This window comes from Ranitomeya imitator, chromosome 3, assembly GCF_032444005.1.
Source record: "Ranitomeya imitator isolate aRanImi1 chromosome 3, aRanImi1.pri, whole genome shotgun sequence".
Lineage (NCBI taxonomy): Eukaryota > Metazoa > Chordata > Amphibia > Anura > Dendrobatidae > Ranitomeya > Ranitomeya imitator.
This window is the reverse complement of record NC_091284.1, coordinates 681,170,716-681,189,994: the sequence shown is the minus strand read 5'-3', so window position 1 is coordinate 681,189,994 and position 19,279 is coordinate 681,170,716. Positions and strand designations below refer to the sequence as shown.

General features: G+C 50.0%; 1 protein-coding gene across 2 annotated transcripts in view; it reads right to left on the bottom strand.

Annotated features, from left to right (window-relative positions):
• CTPS1 (CTP synthase 1) overlaps positions 1-8,576 on the bottom strand; it is a 183,294-nt gene extending 174,718 nt beyond the window's left edge. Inside the window, exon 1 of one of the 2 annotated variants that reach the window (XM_069758427.1) lies at positions 8,447-8,576. The gene's annotated coding sequence lies outside the window, so the exon portion shown is untranslated. Of the gene's footprint in view, positions 1-8,428 lie in introns of both variants that reach the window. The other variant, XM_069758428.1, reaches the window with a different exon arrangement.
• Between the last annotated feature and the right edge of the window lie 10,703 nt (positions 8,577-19,279).

Here is a 19,279-nt window from a genome sequence, read left to right as displayed (position 1 = left end):
TCCCCTTTATTTTTAATCTCCAAGCCAGATGGATCCTTTAGAACCATCATAAACTTACGGAGATTAAACAAACATCTAGAGTATCATGCCTTTAAGATGGAATCGATTAAAACGGCAACTAAACTTCTCTTTCCCAGATGTTATATGACAGTCCTGGATTTAAAAGATGCGTATTACCATCTGCCCATTCACCAGGATCATCAACAATTCCTCAGAATGGCGGTGCGCTTAAACGACCAGGTCAGACACTTTGTTTGCTGCAATGCCCTTTGGTCTATCTATGGCACCGAGGGTGTTTACTAAAGTCATGGCAGAAGTAATGGCCTATGTCAGAGAACAGGATACGTTAATTATACCCTACTTGGATGACTTCCTGGTAGTGGGGAATTCCTTTTGCCAGTGCAGTACTCGCCTAAATCATGTAATATCTTCCTTACAGGACTTGGGTTGGATAGTCAATATGGAGAAGTCAAGACTCGACCCATCAACAACTCAGACTTTCCTAGGTATTCTGCTGGATTCGGAAGTGCAACAATGTTTCCTTCCGGAAGAGAAAAAGCAGAGGATTGTGCACAAAGTCAGTACGGTAACAAGGAAGCCAGATCTGACTTTAAGAGACGCTATGTCCCTTCTGGGATCTCTAACGTCCTGCATACCAGCCGTCCAGTGGGCCCAATTCCACACTCGAGTGTTACAGGCCCAAGTCTTGGATACAGAGAGAAGTCTTCAAGGGCAATTAGGCGGAAGACTCAGGTTGTCCACCGCCACTCTACACAGTCTGAGATGGTGGTTAAACAGAAGACATTTAGGGAAAGGAGTACGCTGGAGTGTAGTACCAGACAACACGGTCACAACCGATGCCAGTCCAATAGGTTGGGGAGCTCATATAGGAGATGTCTGGACTCAAGGGCAATGGTCTCTCAGAGGCTCAAGAGTCCTCAAACTGGAAAGAGTTCACGGCAGTGAAGAAGGCCTTACTCAGGTTGCTTCCATCTCTGCAGGATTCACATGTAAGAGTCCAGACAGACAACACAACAGTAGTGGCGTATCTCAACCATCAAGGGGGTACAAGGTCAAGATCCCTAATGAACACCGCCACAGACATACTAGAAATAGCCGAAGCCCACTTTCGCTCTCTATCAGCTGTGCACATTCGGGGAGAGCTCAACACAGAGGCAGATTACCTCAGCCGTCATTCTCTACGTCAGGGAGAATGGGTTCTAGATCGACGGGTGTTCAGACAAATAGTGGACCTGTGGGGATTGCCCGTAATCGATCTATTCGCAACGAGAGAGAACAGGCAGACCAGGAAGTTCGCTTCTCTTCGGGTGGCGGACAAGCCCTGTATAATAGACTCCCTTCAAATACACTGGAATTTTCCTCTAGCTTACGCGTTCCCTCCAATGTGTCTGATCCCGTTAGTCCTCAGGAAGATCAGGGAGGAGAGGGTGAGAGTGATCCTGATTGCCCCCTTTTGGCCCAGGAGGGCATGGTTCTCGTTACTCAGGGCAATGTCTGTGTCCGACCCCTGGGTACTGCCGACCAGCCCAGAGCTTCTTTCTCAGGGTCCATTCAGTTACCCCAATGTGGAATCCCTGCATCTGACGGCGTGGAATTTGAGAGGGAGTTATTGAGGAGAAGAGGGTTTTCAGAGGCTCTCATATCTACCCTTTTAAATAGTCGGAAAGAAGTCACCACTAAAATCTATGCTAAAACTTGGAAAAAGTTCCTTGCCTTCTACCAAAATCCCTTTTCTGGCAAGGTTCCAATTCCGGCTATTCTGGAGTTTTTACAGAAAGGCTGAGAATTGGGCTTGGCGGTAAATACCCTTAGAGTCCAAGTATCAGCTTTGGGAGTGTTATATAACAGTGATGTGGCGGGAAATAGATGGGTTTCCCGATTTATCAGGGCCACTGAACGTAGTAAACCAGTGTATATTCCTAGATTACCACCATGGGATCTAAATTTGGTTTTAGACGCCTTAACAGAAGCCCCCTTTGTGCCAATAGATTCTGTCTCCATTAAAAATTTAACTTTAAAAACAGCCTTCCTAGTAGCCCTGACCTCTGCTAGGAGAGTGAGTGACTTACAAGCTTTGTCGATAGACCCTCCTTATTTAAATGGTCTTTCAGGATAGGGTAGTGTTAAAACCTGATCCAGCATACCTACCAAAAGTACCTTCCAAATTTCATAGAAGTCAGGAAATAATTTTACCATCTTTCTGTGACAGTCCGAATTCAGCTGACGAGCAGAAATATCACATGTTAGATGTCAGAAGAACTCTATTAGAGTACCTACACAAGACAGAACCATGGAGGCAGAGTAGGGCTCTGTTTGTTTCCTTTCAGAATCCAAGGAAAGGGGCGAGTGTAACTAAAGCGTCTATCGCCAGATGGATAAGAGATGCCATATATCTTGCTTATACTGCTAAAGGCCAGACACCACCAGATGGCATCAGGGCCCACTCCACTCGAGCCATGGCCTCATCCTGGGCGGAAAGAGCGGACGTCTCCATAGACGTAATATGTAAGGCGGCAACTTGGTCATCTCCTTCCACCTTTTATAGACATTATCACCTTGATTTATCTTCAGAGGCCAATTTAGTTTTTGGCCGTACAGTACTTAGTGCTGTAGTCCCTCCCAGGTGATTGATCTTTGAAAATCTCTCGTAGGGGTGCTGTCGTGGTGATAGGAAAACCGGTTTATACGCACCGGTAATAGGATTTTACGGAGCCACGACAGCACCCGCACATTCCCCCCCGTAGTTATTCACTGGTTTCTGCACCCTTTGGGGAAAGTGTTCTTGTTAAAAAAAATCACTCTTTAGTAGGTGATGGTATTTAGTAATGTTTAAGTACCGTATATACTCGAGTATAAGCCGACCCGAGTATAAGCCGACCCCCCTAATTTTGCCACAAAAAACTGGGAAAACTTATTGACTCGAGTATAAGCCTAGGGTGGAAATGCAGCAACTACCGGTGAATTTCAAAAATAAAAATAGATCATTATTTCCCCATAGCTGTGCCATATAGTGCTCTACACCATTCATATTTCCCCATAGCTGTGCCCCATATAGTGCTCTGCACCGTTCACTGTGCCCCCTAGCTGTGCCATATACAGTGCTCTGCACCGTTCACTGTGCCCCATAGATGTGCCATATACGGTGCTCTGCACCGTTCATTGTGCCCCCTAGCTGTGCCATATACGGTGCCCTGCACCGTTCACTGTGCCCCATAGCTGTGCCATATACGGTGCTCTGCACCGTTCACTGTGCCCCATAGCTGTGCCTTATACGGTGCTCTGCACCGTTCACTGTGCCCCCTAGCTGTGCCTTATACGGTGCTCTGCACCGTTCACTGTGCCCCCTAGCTGTGCCTTATACGGTGCTCTGCACCGTTCACTGTGCCCCATAGATGTGCCATATACGGTGCTCTGCACCGTTCACTGTGCCCCATAGATGTGCCATATACGGTGCTCTGCACCGTTCATTGTGCCCCCATAGATGTGCCATATACGGTGCTCTGCACCGTTCATTGTGCCCCCTAGCTGTGCCTTATACGGTGCTCTGCACCGTTCACTGTGCCCCATAGATGCTCCACATTAATCTGTGCTGCCGCTGCTGCTGCTGCAATAAAAAAAAAAAAAACACATACTCACCTCCCTTGATTGCAGCTCCCAGCGTCTCGTTCCGGCGCCTCCATCTTCCCGGCGTCTCTGCTCTGACTGATCAGGCAGAGGGCGCCGCGCACACTATATGCGTCATCGCGCCCTCTGCCTGAACAGTCAGAGCGCAGACGCCGGGAAGATGGAGGCGCCGGCCGGGAAGATGGATCGGCGCCCGGCGGCTGGAACGAGGACAGGTGAATATGCTATACTTACCTAGTCCTGGCGATCCTCGCGCTGTCCCCTCCTGTCTTCGGCGCTGCAGCTTCTTTATCAGCGGTCACCGGCACCGCTGATTAGAGAAATGAATAAGCGGCTCCGCCCCTATGGGAGGTGGAGCCGCTTATTCATTTCTGTAATGAGCGGTCCCACGTGACCGCTGAAGAGAGGAAGAAGCTGCAGCGCCGAAGCCCGTGGGACGGCAGGGACAGCGCGAGGATCGCTGGGACTAGGTAAGTATACCCCAGCGCCCTCAGCCCCTCACCTGCCGACCCCACCGCTACCGTGACTCGAGTATAAGCCGAGGGGGGCACTTTCAGCCCTAAAATTTGGGCTGAAAATCTCGGCTTATACTCGAGTATATACGGTATATATGTTTATGTACTAACTCAATGGCGGTGTCCCTTATACTCTGAAACACAAACTGGAGTGGTGAGGGGGACCGCCCCTTTAAATTCTGTAGGTTCCTGTCCGGAAGGTGGGCGGATCCCCTCTCTCGTAGGGGTGCTGTCGTGGCTCTGTAAAATCCTATTACCGGTACGTAAAAACCGGTTTTTATTATCCTTTTTGGGGATAGAAATGGAGCCCTCTTTCTCCCACATATCTTCCGAATCAGAAGAATGTATTTCACCGGAGTCAGAAGAATCAGACTCTACCAGATATTTTCCTCTTTTTTGGAGGAGAAGGCTGCGGTAATAGGGTATGTGAGAGGGCCGATACTGATGATTGAACTTCTTCTTTAATAAGGGATTTAATACTTTCGAGGAGAGATGGTTGTTCGGTGCGTAACACCTGTGCAGGACTGACAAAGCTTCTTCTTGTATGATACAGGAAGCTTTGTTGTACACGCAACACTTGCGGTCTTCCGCTTTTCTGGATGATTAGTCCTTCTTGGGGGCAGAAGGCTTGTCTCCCTAAAAGAGAGAGAAGGGAAGTCTAATTGCCACCCAGAAGTAAAAAGGACCTTCGTCCGCTACTCACGGTAGGAGGGAGGACGCCAGGCTCAGCAGACGCAGAGAGGGGGGTTTTGTCACCGTCCATGGTCCGTCCACAGTCACATACAGACAGACAGTGGGCCTTACCTGGTGATGAACCCTGACCAGGGTTAAATAACCGAGGTCAGGCGTCCGAGACAGCGTGCTCCTCCTCTCTCAGGTCACCAGGTGCAGGGGAAGCCCAGGCGGGAACACCCGACATGGCCGCCGACTCTGGAGCATCAGCAGCAGGGCTGGGCGGGCGTGCGTTCCAGCGTGGAACGCACAGGGAGCAAACGAGAAGTACGGGCGCGTCACTTCTGGTGCGCGCATACTCAAGAATCCGGTGCCGAGAAGAAGAGGAAGCCAGGGAGCCGCGAGGGGACAACGGCCGCATGTCACCGCCCCCAGTTTACCCAAGGAGGGGGGCGCAGGAGGGGCGGGAATAGGGGTCCCGAGTCCAGGCACCACCATGGAGACGGGAGCAGCTGCACAGGGAGGAGAGCACCGCACCCGACCCCAGCTGCCTGGCTAATTGTAAGTTGAACTGTGTGCCTCTGACCGCCGGCCACGGCAGCACCACAGCAGGACCTCTTCATGCCCCATAGGGGAAAGGAAGAACACTGGAGGTGGCAGGAAGGGGAGGGTATTTAACCTGTGTTTCCTGTGCCCCATTAGGGCAGGGAGACATCCTCCTATACAGATGTCGTGGAAGGTGACTAGAGAAAAGGCATATCTATAAGATGCACTAATTCTGGTGCTTTGCCTGGCTCTTCCCACTTGCCTTGTAGCAGTGGCAAGTGGTTATCAAAATGACAGGAGAAACCCATGTCTTTTTTTTTTTTTATCATTTATCACGCAGATGGCAGCTGATGATTACTCCCATCAGCTGCCACCTACTCTCGCTGTTAACTGTTCAATACAACTCAGCATTATCCCCTGCTAGCGCTGATTACAGAGCGAGCAGGTGACAGTGATGTGAGCTGTCTTCAGCACTCTGCACCAGGGAACAGCGAGAACACTACCGCCGATTCCCAGGTGCCGTCCGTGGAAACACAGACCCATTCATTTGAATGGGTCTACATGTGTGTCTCTGGTACGTGTGAAAACTGTCACCACACGTGCCAGAAACACTGATGTGTGAAAGAGCCCTTAGTAGAAACTCGATTTACTGAGCGTTGGCTGAATTTGACGATTGTTTAGGAAAAATGCTCAGGAATCCAAACATGAATGTGAAAGTGCTATATTTGCGCTGAATTTGACATTGGCGTACGTTTTCTGAACAAGTTCACTCGTCTGTACTGATATACTGATGCCAGCTTTATCTGCTGTTTACACCACAGACACGTCTAAAAAGATGTACTTTCTCGGAATCTGACTTGTGATACATAAGCAATACATACTTAGGCCAGGTTCATTTCACGTTTTTGATGTCCGTTAGACGGATGACGTTACTCCGTGGCATATCACGGTGTTACATAGTCCATTAACGCCGCCATTTAGTTCAATGTCAGACACATCGCTACTGTACGCCCACAATGGTCGTGCACTAGGGATGTGCCGTCATTGAGTGACGGACCCTGGGACGCGGGCTGCAGGGTTTCCAAGTCCGTCACTGCTAACGCATATAGAGAATCTGCTAGCTCTAGCTGCGCTAGCACGCTGACATACCAGCACTTGCGTTAACAGCAGCCCATTAACGCATGTGTTGAACGGGCTGCTTTTAACGCAATGTGAACCTGGTCTTTGGGAAAGTCATGTCATGCCATACGGAGCTTTACATGCGCAAAATACGCTGACACACCCTGCCTACGGATGACATACGGATCACTATTTTGGGAATATTTCTGCGTATTACGCATGTAAAATACAGACCGTATTTCCCTACGCTGAGTGTGACTCCGGCCTAACAGCTAAGACATGCAGCAGGCGCGGGGACTTAGACTTTTTTTTTTTCCTTTAGCACGGCGAAGACCCTTAGGCTACTTTCACACTAGCGTCGTACGTCGCAATGCATCGTTTTGCAGAAAAAAAAAACGCATCCTGCAAAGTTGTTTGCAGGATGCGTTTTTTTCTCCATAGGCTTGTATTAGCGACGCATTGCCGCACATCGAAACCGTCGTACGACGGTTGCGTCGTGTTGCGGTGGACCGTCGGCACGAAAAAAGTTGTTTGCAAAGTTTTTTGGTGCGTTGTGTCCGCCATTTCCGACCGCGCATGCGCAGCCGGAACTCCGCCCCCTCCTCCCTGGAGCTCACAATGGGGCAGCAGATGCATTGTAAAACTGCATCCGCTGCCACCGTTGTGCTGCGCTTTCACAGCATGCGTCGGTAAGTCGCCACGGCCCATTGTGTCGTACAACGCTAGTGTGAAAGTAGCCTTAGTGGGCTTGCATTGACCCTGCGTGCTCCAAGCACGTTTGCTTATCACTAGTATTTACTAATGAAAACCTTCAGCGCTATCCAATCCTAACAACTGGCCGTTACCTGGGCTCACCTCACTAAGGACAAGTGTCCACAATGAAGATTTAGTGAGGTTTCCTTTTACGCTGCACATTTTCACTGTTTGCAGTGGTATTAATAGAGAACTTGCACCCGCCAAGGTTTTTTTGGCTCTCTTGCAGTAAATATGCGCTTCACTTAGGGTACCGTCACACAGTGGCATTTTGATCGCTACGACGGCACGATCCGTGACGCTCCAGCATCGTAACAATATCGCTCCAGCGTCGTAGACTGCGGTCACACGTTGCAATGTACGACGCTGGAGCGATAATTTCATGACGTATGTGCGATGTAGAAGCCGTTGGTTACTATGCGCACATCGTATACAATATCGTGCACACCTTTGTTACACCATGCGATCATGCCGCCACAGCGGGACTCTAGACGACGAAAGAAAGTTTCAAACGATCTGCTACGACGTACCATTCTCAGCGGGGTCCCTGATCGCAGGAGCGTGTCAGACACAGCGAGATCGTAAGTATATCGCTGGAACGTCATGAATCGTGCCGTCGTAGCGATCAAAATGCCACTGTGTGACGGTACCCTTACTGATATTCCCCATAGACTTGAATGAGATAAGAAAACTATAAACAATGGACTTGCAGTTTTAGTGCTTTTCTGCAGAGGAAACAATGCATGTAATTAGCACATGACCAACAAGTGGTGTCAAGGACAAGTTACAAGAAACAGACAAAGCATTTTACGTGTAAAACCTGCCATGCAATAAAAGGCACCGAAAATCTAAGGGAGAAAAGTAATTTGGATTCAAAACATCTACAACAATGACACTGATGGTGGGAACTTAGCTTTGAATAGCAGCTACTGACTACAACAGTGATGGTTCTGCCTAAGCCCTGATGTGACATGCTGGGATTTGTGGTACTTGGTGGTTGGCCCCAGCCATGCTGATGGCGCCTGGTCTAGAGTGGTGCGGCACATTCAGCACGGCGAGTGAGGACATCATCCCTGGAACCCGCCATGAGCCACACAATGCTGCTGCTACAGTAGCGGGTCACTATACCAGCCCCCTCCCGCCGCTGCCCGGACCACAGTGCCAGCTGCTTGGCTCACCCGCAGGCGGCCGCTCACCCGGCAGACACGATGCTGAGCGCAGATGGTGGACGATTGTGCCGGTCCCACGTGCTGGGGAGGAGCGCGGAAACTGGAACAGAGCGCCCCCTCCCGTAACATCCGGGAACGTGCAGGGGAGGGCACTACAAGTACGCTCAGCTCAGCCGCTAGCAGTGTGGGGCTACTTCCGTCTGAAAGATGCGGTCATACACACGTTGTTGCCTGAATTTGAATGGAGAAATTTCCGTGGGAAGGGGAGAGAGACTTTTTTCCCCGGATTTCAAATCCTTCCGGGCGTGCTCAGAGTGGAAAAACGGGATACGTCACTGGATTCCTGTGTGTGACGGTCAGCGACGGATCCTGTGCCCAAAGGCTTCCATTATACCCGACAACGGGCAGCACAGGACCCGTCACTGACCGATTTTCCGACGCGCAGAAAAAACGTTCCTCTGAACGTTTTCTCCACACGACGGACCGCTATTTTCCGACGAATCCAGTGCACGACGGATGAAACGGATGGCCATCTGTCACAATCCGTCACTATGGCTACTTTCACACTAGCGTTAACTGCAATCCATCACAAAAACGCATCCTGCAAAAGTGCTTGCAGGATGCGTTTTTTTTTCCCCATAGACTTGTATTGACGACGGATTGCCACACGTCGCATCCGTCATGCGACGGATGCGTCGTGCTTTGGCGGACCGTCGGGAGCAAAAAACGCTACATGTAACATTTTTTGCTCCTGACGGACCGCTTTTTCCGACCGCGCATGCGCGGCCGGAACTCCACCCCCACCTCCCCGCACCTCACAATGGGGCAGCGGATGCGCTGGAGAAATGCATCCGCTGCCTCCGTTGTGCAGTGCGTTAAACGCTAGCGTCGGAATCTCTGCCCGACGCATTGCGACGGGGAGATTCCGACGCTAGTGTGAAAGTAGCCTAAGGCTACTTTCACACTTCCGTCGGTACAGGGCCGTCGCAAACTGTCGGCCCGACGGACGTTGTGCTAAATTTAGCACAACGTGGGCAGAGGATGCAGTTTTACAACGCATCCGCTGGCCATTGTGATGAGGGGGCGGAGTTTCGGCCACGCATGCGCAGTCGAAAACGGCAGACACGTCGCACAAAAAAAGTTACATTGAACTTTTTTTGTGCCGACAGTCCGCCAAAACACGACGCATCCGTCGCATGACGGATGCGACGTGTGGCCATGCGTCGCTAATGCAAGTCTATGGAGAAAAAACGCATCCTGCGGGCAACTTTGCAGGATGTGTTTTTTTCTCCAAAACGATGGAAGTATGAAAGTAGCCTAATACAAGTCTATGGGAAAAAAACAGGATTTGCAGGATCCTGTTTTTTCAAAACTCGACGGATTTCGACGTGAGACAAAAGACAGAAGTGTGAAAGAGGCCTTAGAATACTGCTGCGCATGCACGGATTCCGCAGCCGCACGTGTTCCACAGTATCTGCCGTGGCAGGCCCTATACACGCAGCGGGGCCACCAGCTACCTGGTGCAGGGGCCGCCATAACTAGCACACTAGTCTGATCACATGATCCTGCCGCGGGCTGGATCTGGTCGACTTCGCGTTTCCTCCAGAGTCGCGCACACTTTTATGTCACTGAGGAGCGCGCTGCACTTGTCCGACAGCTGCCTAAAGGAGCCAGGCGCGGCAGCAAAGGAGCTGAGGTGCGGAGACGCGTGGACATTTAGGTAGGTGGCCCTGCGTGTGTGCTCAGAAAAGGACGGGCTGTGTCTGGGGTGGTGTTTCCTGCCTCTCCGGGAGGTTCGGTGAGTGAGGGCCTGTGTGGGGTCACCGGGTACTCCCGTGGTCTGACAGGTTTATGCTTGGGCCATCCGTTACATATAGAGAACTGTGTCTCCGGCCGCTTGGCTGCGGTCCTGAGCTGTGTAGTGCCTGGGGTAGGTGTGCAGCGGGAGCAGCTCCTGTCAGGGAGCCTTGCACTGGGTAACGGCAGCTAGAGCATCAAGCATGGGTGGGGACCCGGAGTGTATTGGGTGGGGGACCGGGGTGACGGGCTCGGAGTGTATGGGGCGGGGGACCTGAGGTGGCGTGTTGTGAATTCTGTTGTCGAACTCCCTCCTGTGGTCGTGAATGGTACTTCGGCGAGTTCTGTCCATGGACTCCCTCTGGTGGCTGTGAGTGAAGCTGCTGCTTCTGAGGTTCCTTACACAGGTGACGTGGTTTATCCTTTGGTTGGCTGCTCTATTTAACTCCACTCAGATCGTTACTCCATGCCAGCTGTCAATGTTCCTGCATTGGTTCAGTTCGCTCTTGGATCTTTCTGGTGACCTGTCTCCTCCAGCAGAAGCTAAGTTTCTGATAGTTATTATTTGTTCATTGTTTCCTTGTCCAGCTGGTTATCATGATTTTGTCTTGCTAGCTGGAAGCTCTGGGATGCAGAGTGGCATCTCCGCACCGTTAGTCGGTGCGGAGGTCTTTTTGCACACTCTGCGTGGTCTTTTGTAGTTTTTTGTGCTGACCGCAAAGATACCTTTCCTATCCTCTGTCTGTTTAGTAAGTCTGGCCTCCCTTTGCTGAAACCTGTTTCATTTCTGCGTTTGTGACTTTCATCTTTACTCACAGTCAATATATGTGGGGGGCTGCCTTTTCCTTTGGGGAATTTCACTGAGGCAGGTAGGCTTTATTTTCTATCTCTAGGGCTAGCTAGCTCTTAGGCTGTGAAGAGGCGTCTAGGGAGACTCAGGAACGCTCCACGGCTATTTCAAGTTGTGATAGGATTTGGGGTTGCGGTCAGCAGAGCTCCCACATCCCAGAGCTTGTCCTGTGTGAGTTTAACTATCAGGTCGTGCCGGGTTCTCCTAACCACCAGGTCCATAACAGTGGCGGGCACGGAGTGTTTGGGGTGGGGGACTGGGCTGACAGGCCCGGAGTGTATGGGGTGGGGGACCCGGGGTGACGGGCCCGGAGTGTATGGGGTGGGGGACCCAGGGTAACGTGCCCGGAGTGTATGGGGTGGGGGACCCGTGGTGACGGGCCCGGAGTGTATGGGGTGGAGGACTCAGGGTAACGGGCCCGGAGTGTATGGGGTGGGAGACCCGGGGTGACGGGCCCGGAGTGTATGGGGTGGGGGATCCGGGGTGACAGGCCCGAAGTGTATGGGGTGGGGGACCCGGGGTGATGGGCCCGGAGTGTATGGGGTAGGGGAACCTGGGGTGACGGGCCCGGAGTGTAAAGGGTGGGGGACTCAGATTGACGGGCCCAGAGTGTATGGTGTGGGGGACTCAGGGTGACGGGCCCGAAGTGTATGGGGTGGGGTACCCGGGGTGACGGGCCCGGACTGTATGGGGTGGGGTAGTAGAGGGTAAGACGTGCACTCTCGCTATAGGTGGTGCAGACTGAACATGGAGGGGTTCTCCAAACTATCGTCTTGGATAACAACAGTCACACTCAAGAAAGAAAGTCTTGAAATTTCTTTGCCAAAAAAAGTGGGTTTTTTTTAATTTATTGTTGTAAGTGAACACCAATTTAAGAAATATCACCGCAGTATTTACAGAGTGTTTCAAAGTTTTCAGGGTAACGTTTCGACCCACCGGGTCTTTCTCAAACCCCACTTTAAACAAGTAGAAATCATGAAGGGCACAGATACCTGGAGGGTAGCAGGAGTCCCGTTAGGGGCTAGACTTTGGCTGCAGCAGTTATCTGCGGTGGTGGTGTGTCTGGGGTGGGGGACCAGGATGACGGGCCCGAATTTATGGGGTGGGGGGACCTGAGGTGACGGGCCTGGAGTGTATGGGGTGGGGGACCCGGGGTGACGGGCCCAGAGTGTATGGGTTGAGGGACCCAGGGTGACAGGCCCGGAGTGTATGGGGTGGGGGACCCGGGGTGACAGGCCCAGAGTGTATGGGGTGGGGGACCCGGGGTGACAGGCCCAGAGTGTATGGGGTGGGGGACCCGGGGTGACAGGCCCAGAGTGTATGGGGTGGGGGACTCGGGGTGAAGGAGCCGGAGTGTATGGGGTGGGGGACTCGGGGTGAAGAACCCGGAGTGTATGGGGTGGGGGACTCGGGGTGACGGGCCCGGAGTGTATGGGGTGGGGGACCCGAGGTGATGGGCCCGGAGTGTATGGGGTGGGGGATTATCTTTACTAGAGGTGGAGTGTTTGGTTGACTATTTGGCGTACATTGAATAGCCCACTCCTGTCCCAGGCACTGATCTAGCTGCTCATTATAGATGAACATGCATAGGTCACACACACATCCCTCTAATGGGTGCCCTTCTCCATGCTGTGTGATACATGGGTGACTTATTTATTTTACTCACGTATAGATCACTATTAGTTCCAGTGACTTGCATACATTATCGTTTGGGCTCACAATCTAGACTTCCTGTCAGTATGTTGTGAAAAGTCCCTTAAATTTTTTTTTTCTTTATAAAGGGTAAAGGGAACCTGTCAGCTGTTTTGGCCGATATGAGATGCGGCCACTGTCTTTCAGGGCTTATCTACAGCATTCTATATATATACAGCAGGATATAATGGAACTAGAGAGAGTACAAAGGAGGGCAACAAAATTAATAAAGGGGATGGGAGAACTACCATACCCAGATAGATTAGCGAAATTAGGATTATTTAGTCTAGAAAAAAGACGACTGAGGGGCGATCTAATAACCATGTATAAGAATATAAGGGGACAATACAAATATCTCGCTGAGGATCTGTTAATACCAAGGAAGGTGACGGGCACAAGGGGGCATTCTTTGCGTCTGGAGGAGAGAAGGTTTTTCCACCAACATAGAAGAGGATTCTTTACTCTTAGGGCAGTGAGAATCTGGAATTGTTTGCCTGAGGAGGTGGTGATGGCGAACTCAGTCGAGAGGTTCAAGAGAGGCCTGGATGTCTTCCTGGAGCAGAACAATATTGTATCATACAATTAGGTTCTGTAGAAGGACGTAGATCTGGGGATTTATTATGATGGAATATAGGCTGAACTGGATGGACAAATGTCTTTTTTCGGCCTTACTAACTATGTTACTATGTTATTCTATAATGCTGTAGATAAGCCGCCGGTCCGACCTGCAAGTGAAGAAAAATAAGTTTTATTATACTCACCTAGGGGTGGTCCGGTCTGATGGGTGTCGCAGGTTCGGGGCCTCCCATCTTATGATTGCTGCCCTCCTGCTTCATCGCTCACCGCGGTTCTTGCACAGGCGTACTTATCTGCTCTGTTGAGGGCAGAGCAAAGTGCTGCAGTGCGCAGGCGCTGGGCTTCTGACATTTCCCGGCCCCTGCGCACTGCAGTACTTTGCTCTGCCCTTACTCTGTATAACATCATACAGGGAATGGGGAAAGGGATTGGTGGTGCCTCACCGGAATCCAAATGAACACCGGTGCCAGGAACAAGTGGCTGGATACCACTCAGTAGCAATAGCAAAAAAGGAAAAAAAAAGGTTCCAGCACCAGACATCTCTTCATAAAATCTTCAGTATTTTAGTCACATGTCAACAAAGAAAACATCGTGCGGGGACGCAGCCTCTAAACGTCTGACACATTTCGAACAAAGTTCTTCGTCATAGGTATATGAAGATTTTATGAAGAGACGCCTGGTGCTGGAACCTTTCTTTTTTATTTTCTTTCCTTACTCTGTATACCTCTACCCTTTGTGTACTTGAGTTTGACATTCCTGTTCTAAACAATCAGTTGACTGTCATCCCGATACACATTAGTCTTCCAACCGTCCATATCTGGATAATGCCACAGTGATCATTTGTCAACAAATGTCAGAAATATGTCATGTTGGTCTGACACCTGGAACTGTCACTGAGTTAGGCCTGTTTCACACGTCAGTGGCTCCGGTACGTGTGGTGACAGTTTCCTCACGTACCGGAGACACTGACTCACGTAGACACATCAAAATAAATGTGTCTCTGCACATGTCAGCGTGTTTTCACGGACCGTGTGTCCGTGTGCAAAACACGGAGACATGTCCACGTTTCTCCGGCAGCACGGTCTGCAAAGCGTCCCGCACACGTGCACATGGAGAACAGTGTGCACTCTCCTCCGTGTGCACGTACCGCCGCAGGAGAAACAGCGCTACAGTTAAGCGCTGTCCCCTGCTTTTGGTGCTGAAGCCGGCATTCATTCCTTCTCCCCAGCAGCGTTCAGTGGAGAGAAGGAATGAAAAATCAAGGTTTTTTTTTATTTTGTTAAAAATAAAGTTTGGGGTCACCGATGGGAGGTGGAGCCGCATATTCATCACTGTAATGAGCGGTACCACGTGACCGCTCACACAGGACAATCTGCCGGCGCTGAGACGAGGCATCGCGGGAGCTGGGTTAGTATTTCTCTGCTAGGAGGCGGGCGCACGGGGGGTGGGAGGCGGCAGATGACCCCAAACTTTATTTTTAACAAAAAAAAACTTGATTTTTTCATCCCTTCTCTCCTGCAAGTGCTGCTTTTAGCCAAGCAGGACAGAAGGGATGAATGCCGACTTCAGCACCACACGCAGGGGACAGCGCTGTCTCTCCTGCACGGTTCATGTGGTCCTCGGGCGGCACACGTGCCACGTGAGCACACGGACACGGATAACTCCGGTACCGATTTCTCCAGAACTGGAACTATCAGGATGTGTGAGACTGGCCTTAGCGGTTATAAGTTCTGGCAGTGGCCTGATGTCAGTCAGGAGCAGCAGAGGGCCTAACTGGCAGCAAAAAATGACATATCTAGTGATTGAATGAAGCAGAAGAGAAAAATTGCAGTAAGTAAATAGCATAACAACCTTCTGGACCATGAGACCGAGCCTAATACTAGCACATTTCCACCACATAAATGAGCCCCGACTCACTATATGCAATTGTTTTGTATTGCTGCTGATTATGGCCACTTTCACACGGATTGACACCTGTATGGGAACCGAATAATCATTTAATACTGTTGTTCTTTTCCCATAGAGTTTGTTTATTGGCAGCACATACACTGTTTCCAAATGGCGAAGTGTTGCCAACAACAATGGGTTTTACTTTGATGAAGAAAATCTTGGTCAGCTGCTAGCTTTGTTCATTTGTTGGCAGATCAGCAGCATAGTGCACGGGCCAATATTCGGGAACCATCTTCTTACCAAGGCTCCTCTGATTATTATAAATCTGTGTATATTGGCCTTTACGGTGGCTATGCACAGTAGCTTGAGAGTTAAATGAGGCAGGCACATCCATACACCATTTTGTCCATATTGGCCACTACAGTTGGGACAGATGATTTGTGGACGACTCTTCACAGAACACAGACTAGCACTTATCGGATGAAAGCTCTCAGCTATATTGATCAATCGTTGTTAACATTCATTTGACACAGGCTCATATTACTTGAAATCATCGTTTTTAATCCTTTTTACACTGTGTATGGCCTGCATGTTTGCCTAGTCACTGACAGATTAATTGTATTTGCTGTCCCTTACGTAGAACTCCTGTTATAACATTTTAGGAAGTTTGCTGGATGTTGGTTGTGTGCTGGCATTGGATCAATCCCTTTTTATATAGTAAATAATGAACCTATGTTTTCTTCTGTAGCAAAAAGAATATTTAATATGCAGGTAAAGAAAAACCTAAAAAGGAGCGCTCCCGCTGAAGAAAGTAATGGAACAGAGATCAAGAAACCCAAGTGTAAGAAAAATGAGATAATTGGGATTGAGTATCTGATCCAAATTCCTAGTGTTTATCTGCGGTAAGAAGGCCACAATTCATCAGTCTATAACAGGAGCACACTTCTTGCCATGGTGCACGGCAGCTGAAATGTGTCACTAATTATGAGATGCAGGAATTTTATGAATTTTGCGCTTCTTACTTCAGCACTCTTCATCAAGACTGGTGTATAAAACATCAGTCTTAATGGTTCTCAACTTAAATTATCAGACACAATGTCTAATGTGTAGTTCTTCCATGGCGTCTTTTAGGATGGGAGCAGGAAAGTGGAAAAGTAGGAGAGGTGATGCTGCCGTCATCTCAAACAATTTTCAGGCTCTAGTGACCTGAATGGGAGCAGAAGGATGCTAGATATTGGAACCCTGTGGCGTTATCACTACCCTTTTGTAATCTGAGCGGATTTCAGCCCTCTCATGTGATGATTCTACTCTGAGTGCATACTTGTGAATTCTCTCAGCGGATGTGCTACACTCTGAGAGTTCTCCAGCACTGGGAGCGGTGCCTATGTGATCACAATTATGTGATATGCATACACGCAGTCATATTTTGGCTAGATGGATGCCGCCTCGTGCAGTGCATGTGAATTGAACAATGTCAGAAATGGTCTGGTTGTAATGTGGCTGCGAATATGCATATTAAGTACATGTGGTCTGCTTGCACCGGAGAATCCACCCTGAGCATAATGTGAGGGTTCACAAGTCTGCAGTCACCGAAACTGACTGAAGACTTGTAGTTTAAGACCAGATAACCCCCACTGCTTGTGACTGGATCACCGAAGCACAGCACACTGAAGGAAGTTGCTCCTTTCCTAATAGGGACAGGAAATGCCAAAGAGGTTAAATGACCCCTCCCACATCCTCCCCCTCAGTGTTTTTTGCTGTCCCTACTAGAGATGAAGAGGTCATCCACGGTGTGCTGTGCTGGCAACAGTCACTGGGGGACATAGATTCAGACCGGGGACCAGACTTACCTCTCCTCCCCGAGCGCTGCTCCTGTCTTCATTCTGGACTCAAGACCCCCCTCCTGTCCGCACCTCTGGGTAAGGTCTGTGGGGGATTCTTTGGCTGGAGGCCTCTCTGAGCTCTCCAGACCCTTCTCCTCCTCTGGCGTTGTGGATCTAGAGCAGCGTACCACTCTGGGTGCGCACGCGCAAAGATTTACGGGTCTGAAGCCAGCGGCAGGATGTGACGTCACATGTCGGACGGTTTCGGCATACACACCCCCCCCACACCTGGACATCAGAGGGAGGAGGTCCTCGAATCAGAGGACAGGTGCTGGAGTCTGGTCGCCAATATAAGAGCCCCAGACAAGGAAGACCTCTAAGGTACGACCACTGTGTGGTAAACAGCATGGAGATGTCGGGTTCCTCTCGCTCTGCGTCTGCAGATCCCAGCACCCTCCCGGTCCCAGTGAGTACTCTGGCACAGGGTGTCCATTCCCTGTGTGCAGAGTATTATTATTCCTTCTCCCGTTTCTTGTAAGGGGATAAAGAACCTGCACCAGGAAGCAAGTCCAAGACTTCACGGAGATATGCAGTCTGTACAAAAAAGCTGGCATCTTTGCATAAGAAGACATTATGCAAAGAGTGCTCTGAGAAAGTCATCAGGGAAGGCAACCATCCTTGATGGAAGAAATAATGGGCCTAATCCAACAGGAGATTAAAAACCTCCATGGCTGCTTTTTTCCCAGCCTGCACCCTCTCCCAGTGTCCCTCCAGGAGCTAAAAGGAGGAATCTTAATTTAGAGGAAAGGGATCATAACTCTCAGGATGAAATGTCGAACCAAGACAAACCTCTGGAAGAAGGCGAACTAATCCTGGACCCAGAGGTCTCCCAACAGGAGAGATTTATCCTCGGGTGATGTAGATGAAGTCCTCTTGGCAGTAAGGAGAACCATGCAGATTGAGGAGAAGACTGCCCAGATGGTACAGGAAGAAATGTTCGGAGGTTTCTGTTCTAGAAAGAAGCGGGTATTTTCCAATCCTTTAAACATCCGGGACCTGGTCCTTGAAGAGTGGGAATCCCCAGAAAAAAGCCTGACCAATCCAGCGGAGATGGACAGGTTCCCTGTGGACGACGAGACTGCATCATGCTGGTCAGAGATTCCAAAGGTCGATGTTCAGATTGCTCGGGTAACTATGAAGACCACACTACCATTTGAGGATGCCTCACAGTTGAAGGAACCCCTGGAATGCAAGATGGATGGGCTACTGAGGAAATCATGGGAATCCTCAGCATCTTTACTGAATACCAACGCCATCTGTGAGGGCCGATCGATGTACTGTTGGCTGGGGCAGCTGGAGGAACACCTGTCCACAGGTACTCCCAGAGACGACATCTTAGCTTCTCTACCTCTCCTCCAGAAGGCAACAGGGTTCCTAGCAGAAGCCTCTGCAGAATCTGTGAGAGTGGCAGCAAGGTAGATCTTGGAGAGTGGACATGACTTCAAAAATGGAGCTGTGTTCTATCCCCCTTCAAAGGTAAATACATGTTTGGTCCTGCCATCGACAAGCTTTTAGAGAAGGCTTCAGACAAAAAAAGACATTTTACAGAGTAAGAAAGTTGTCATTAAGATAGGCCATGTCATTTCTCAGATCTATGGCATCCTGCATCCAGATGGTACCATGGGCACAAGCACACACCAGACCGTTTCAGACGCACATCCTGGCAAACTGGGATGGATCCCCAGAATCCTTGGACAAGAACTGGATTCTGCTTTGTATAAAGACCTTGTTGACATGGCTAAAAACAAGGAACTTGAGCAGAGGGGTTCCCTGGATGCAAGACCCAGAAATCACTATAAGAGTGGACACCATCAGGAAAGGATGGGGAGCCATGGTATCCCATCACATATTTCAAGGATGCTGGTCAGATGAGATAAGCCTATGATCCTCAAACGTCAGAGAACTGAAGGCGCTAGAGGAGGCCCCAGAGACCGCAGTAACCCTAGTCCAGGATACCCATGTCAAAATATACTCGGACAACATGACGACAGTTACCCACCTTCGTCATCAAAGTACAAGGCACGAGGACCTGAAGGCATTATCAGCCAGAATATTCTCATGGTCCAAAGAACACCTTCTCTCCCTGTCCACTCTGCACATAAAGGGTGCAGTTAACAAACAGGCCGATTTTCTGAACAGAACAGAATCCATCCAAGGGAATGGCATCTAGAT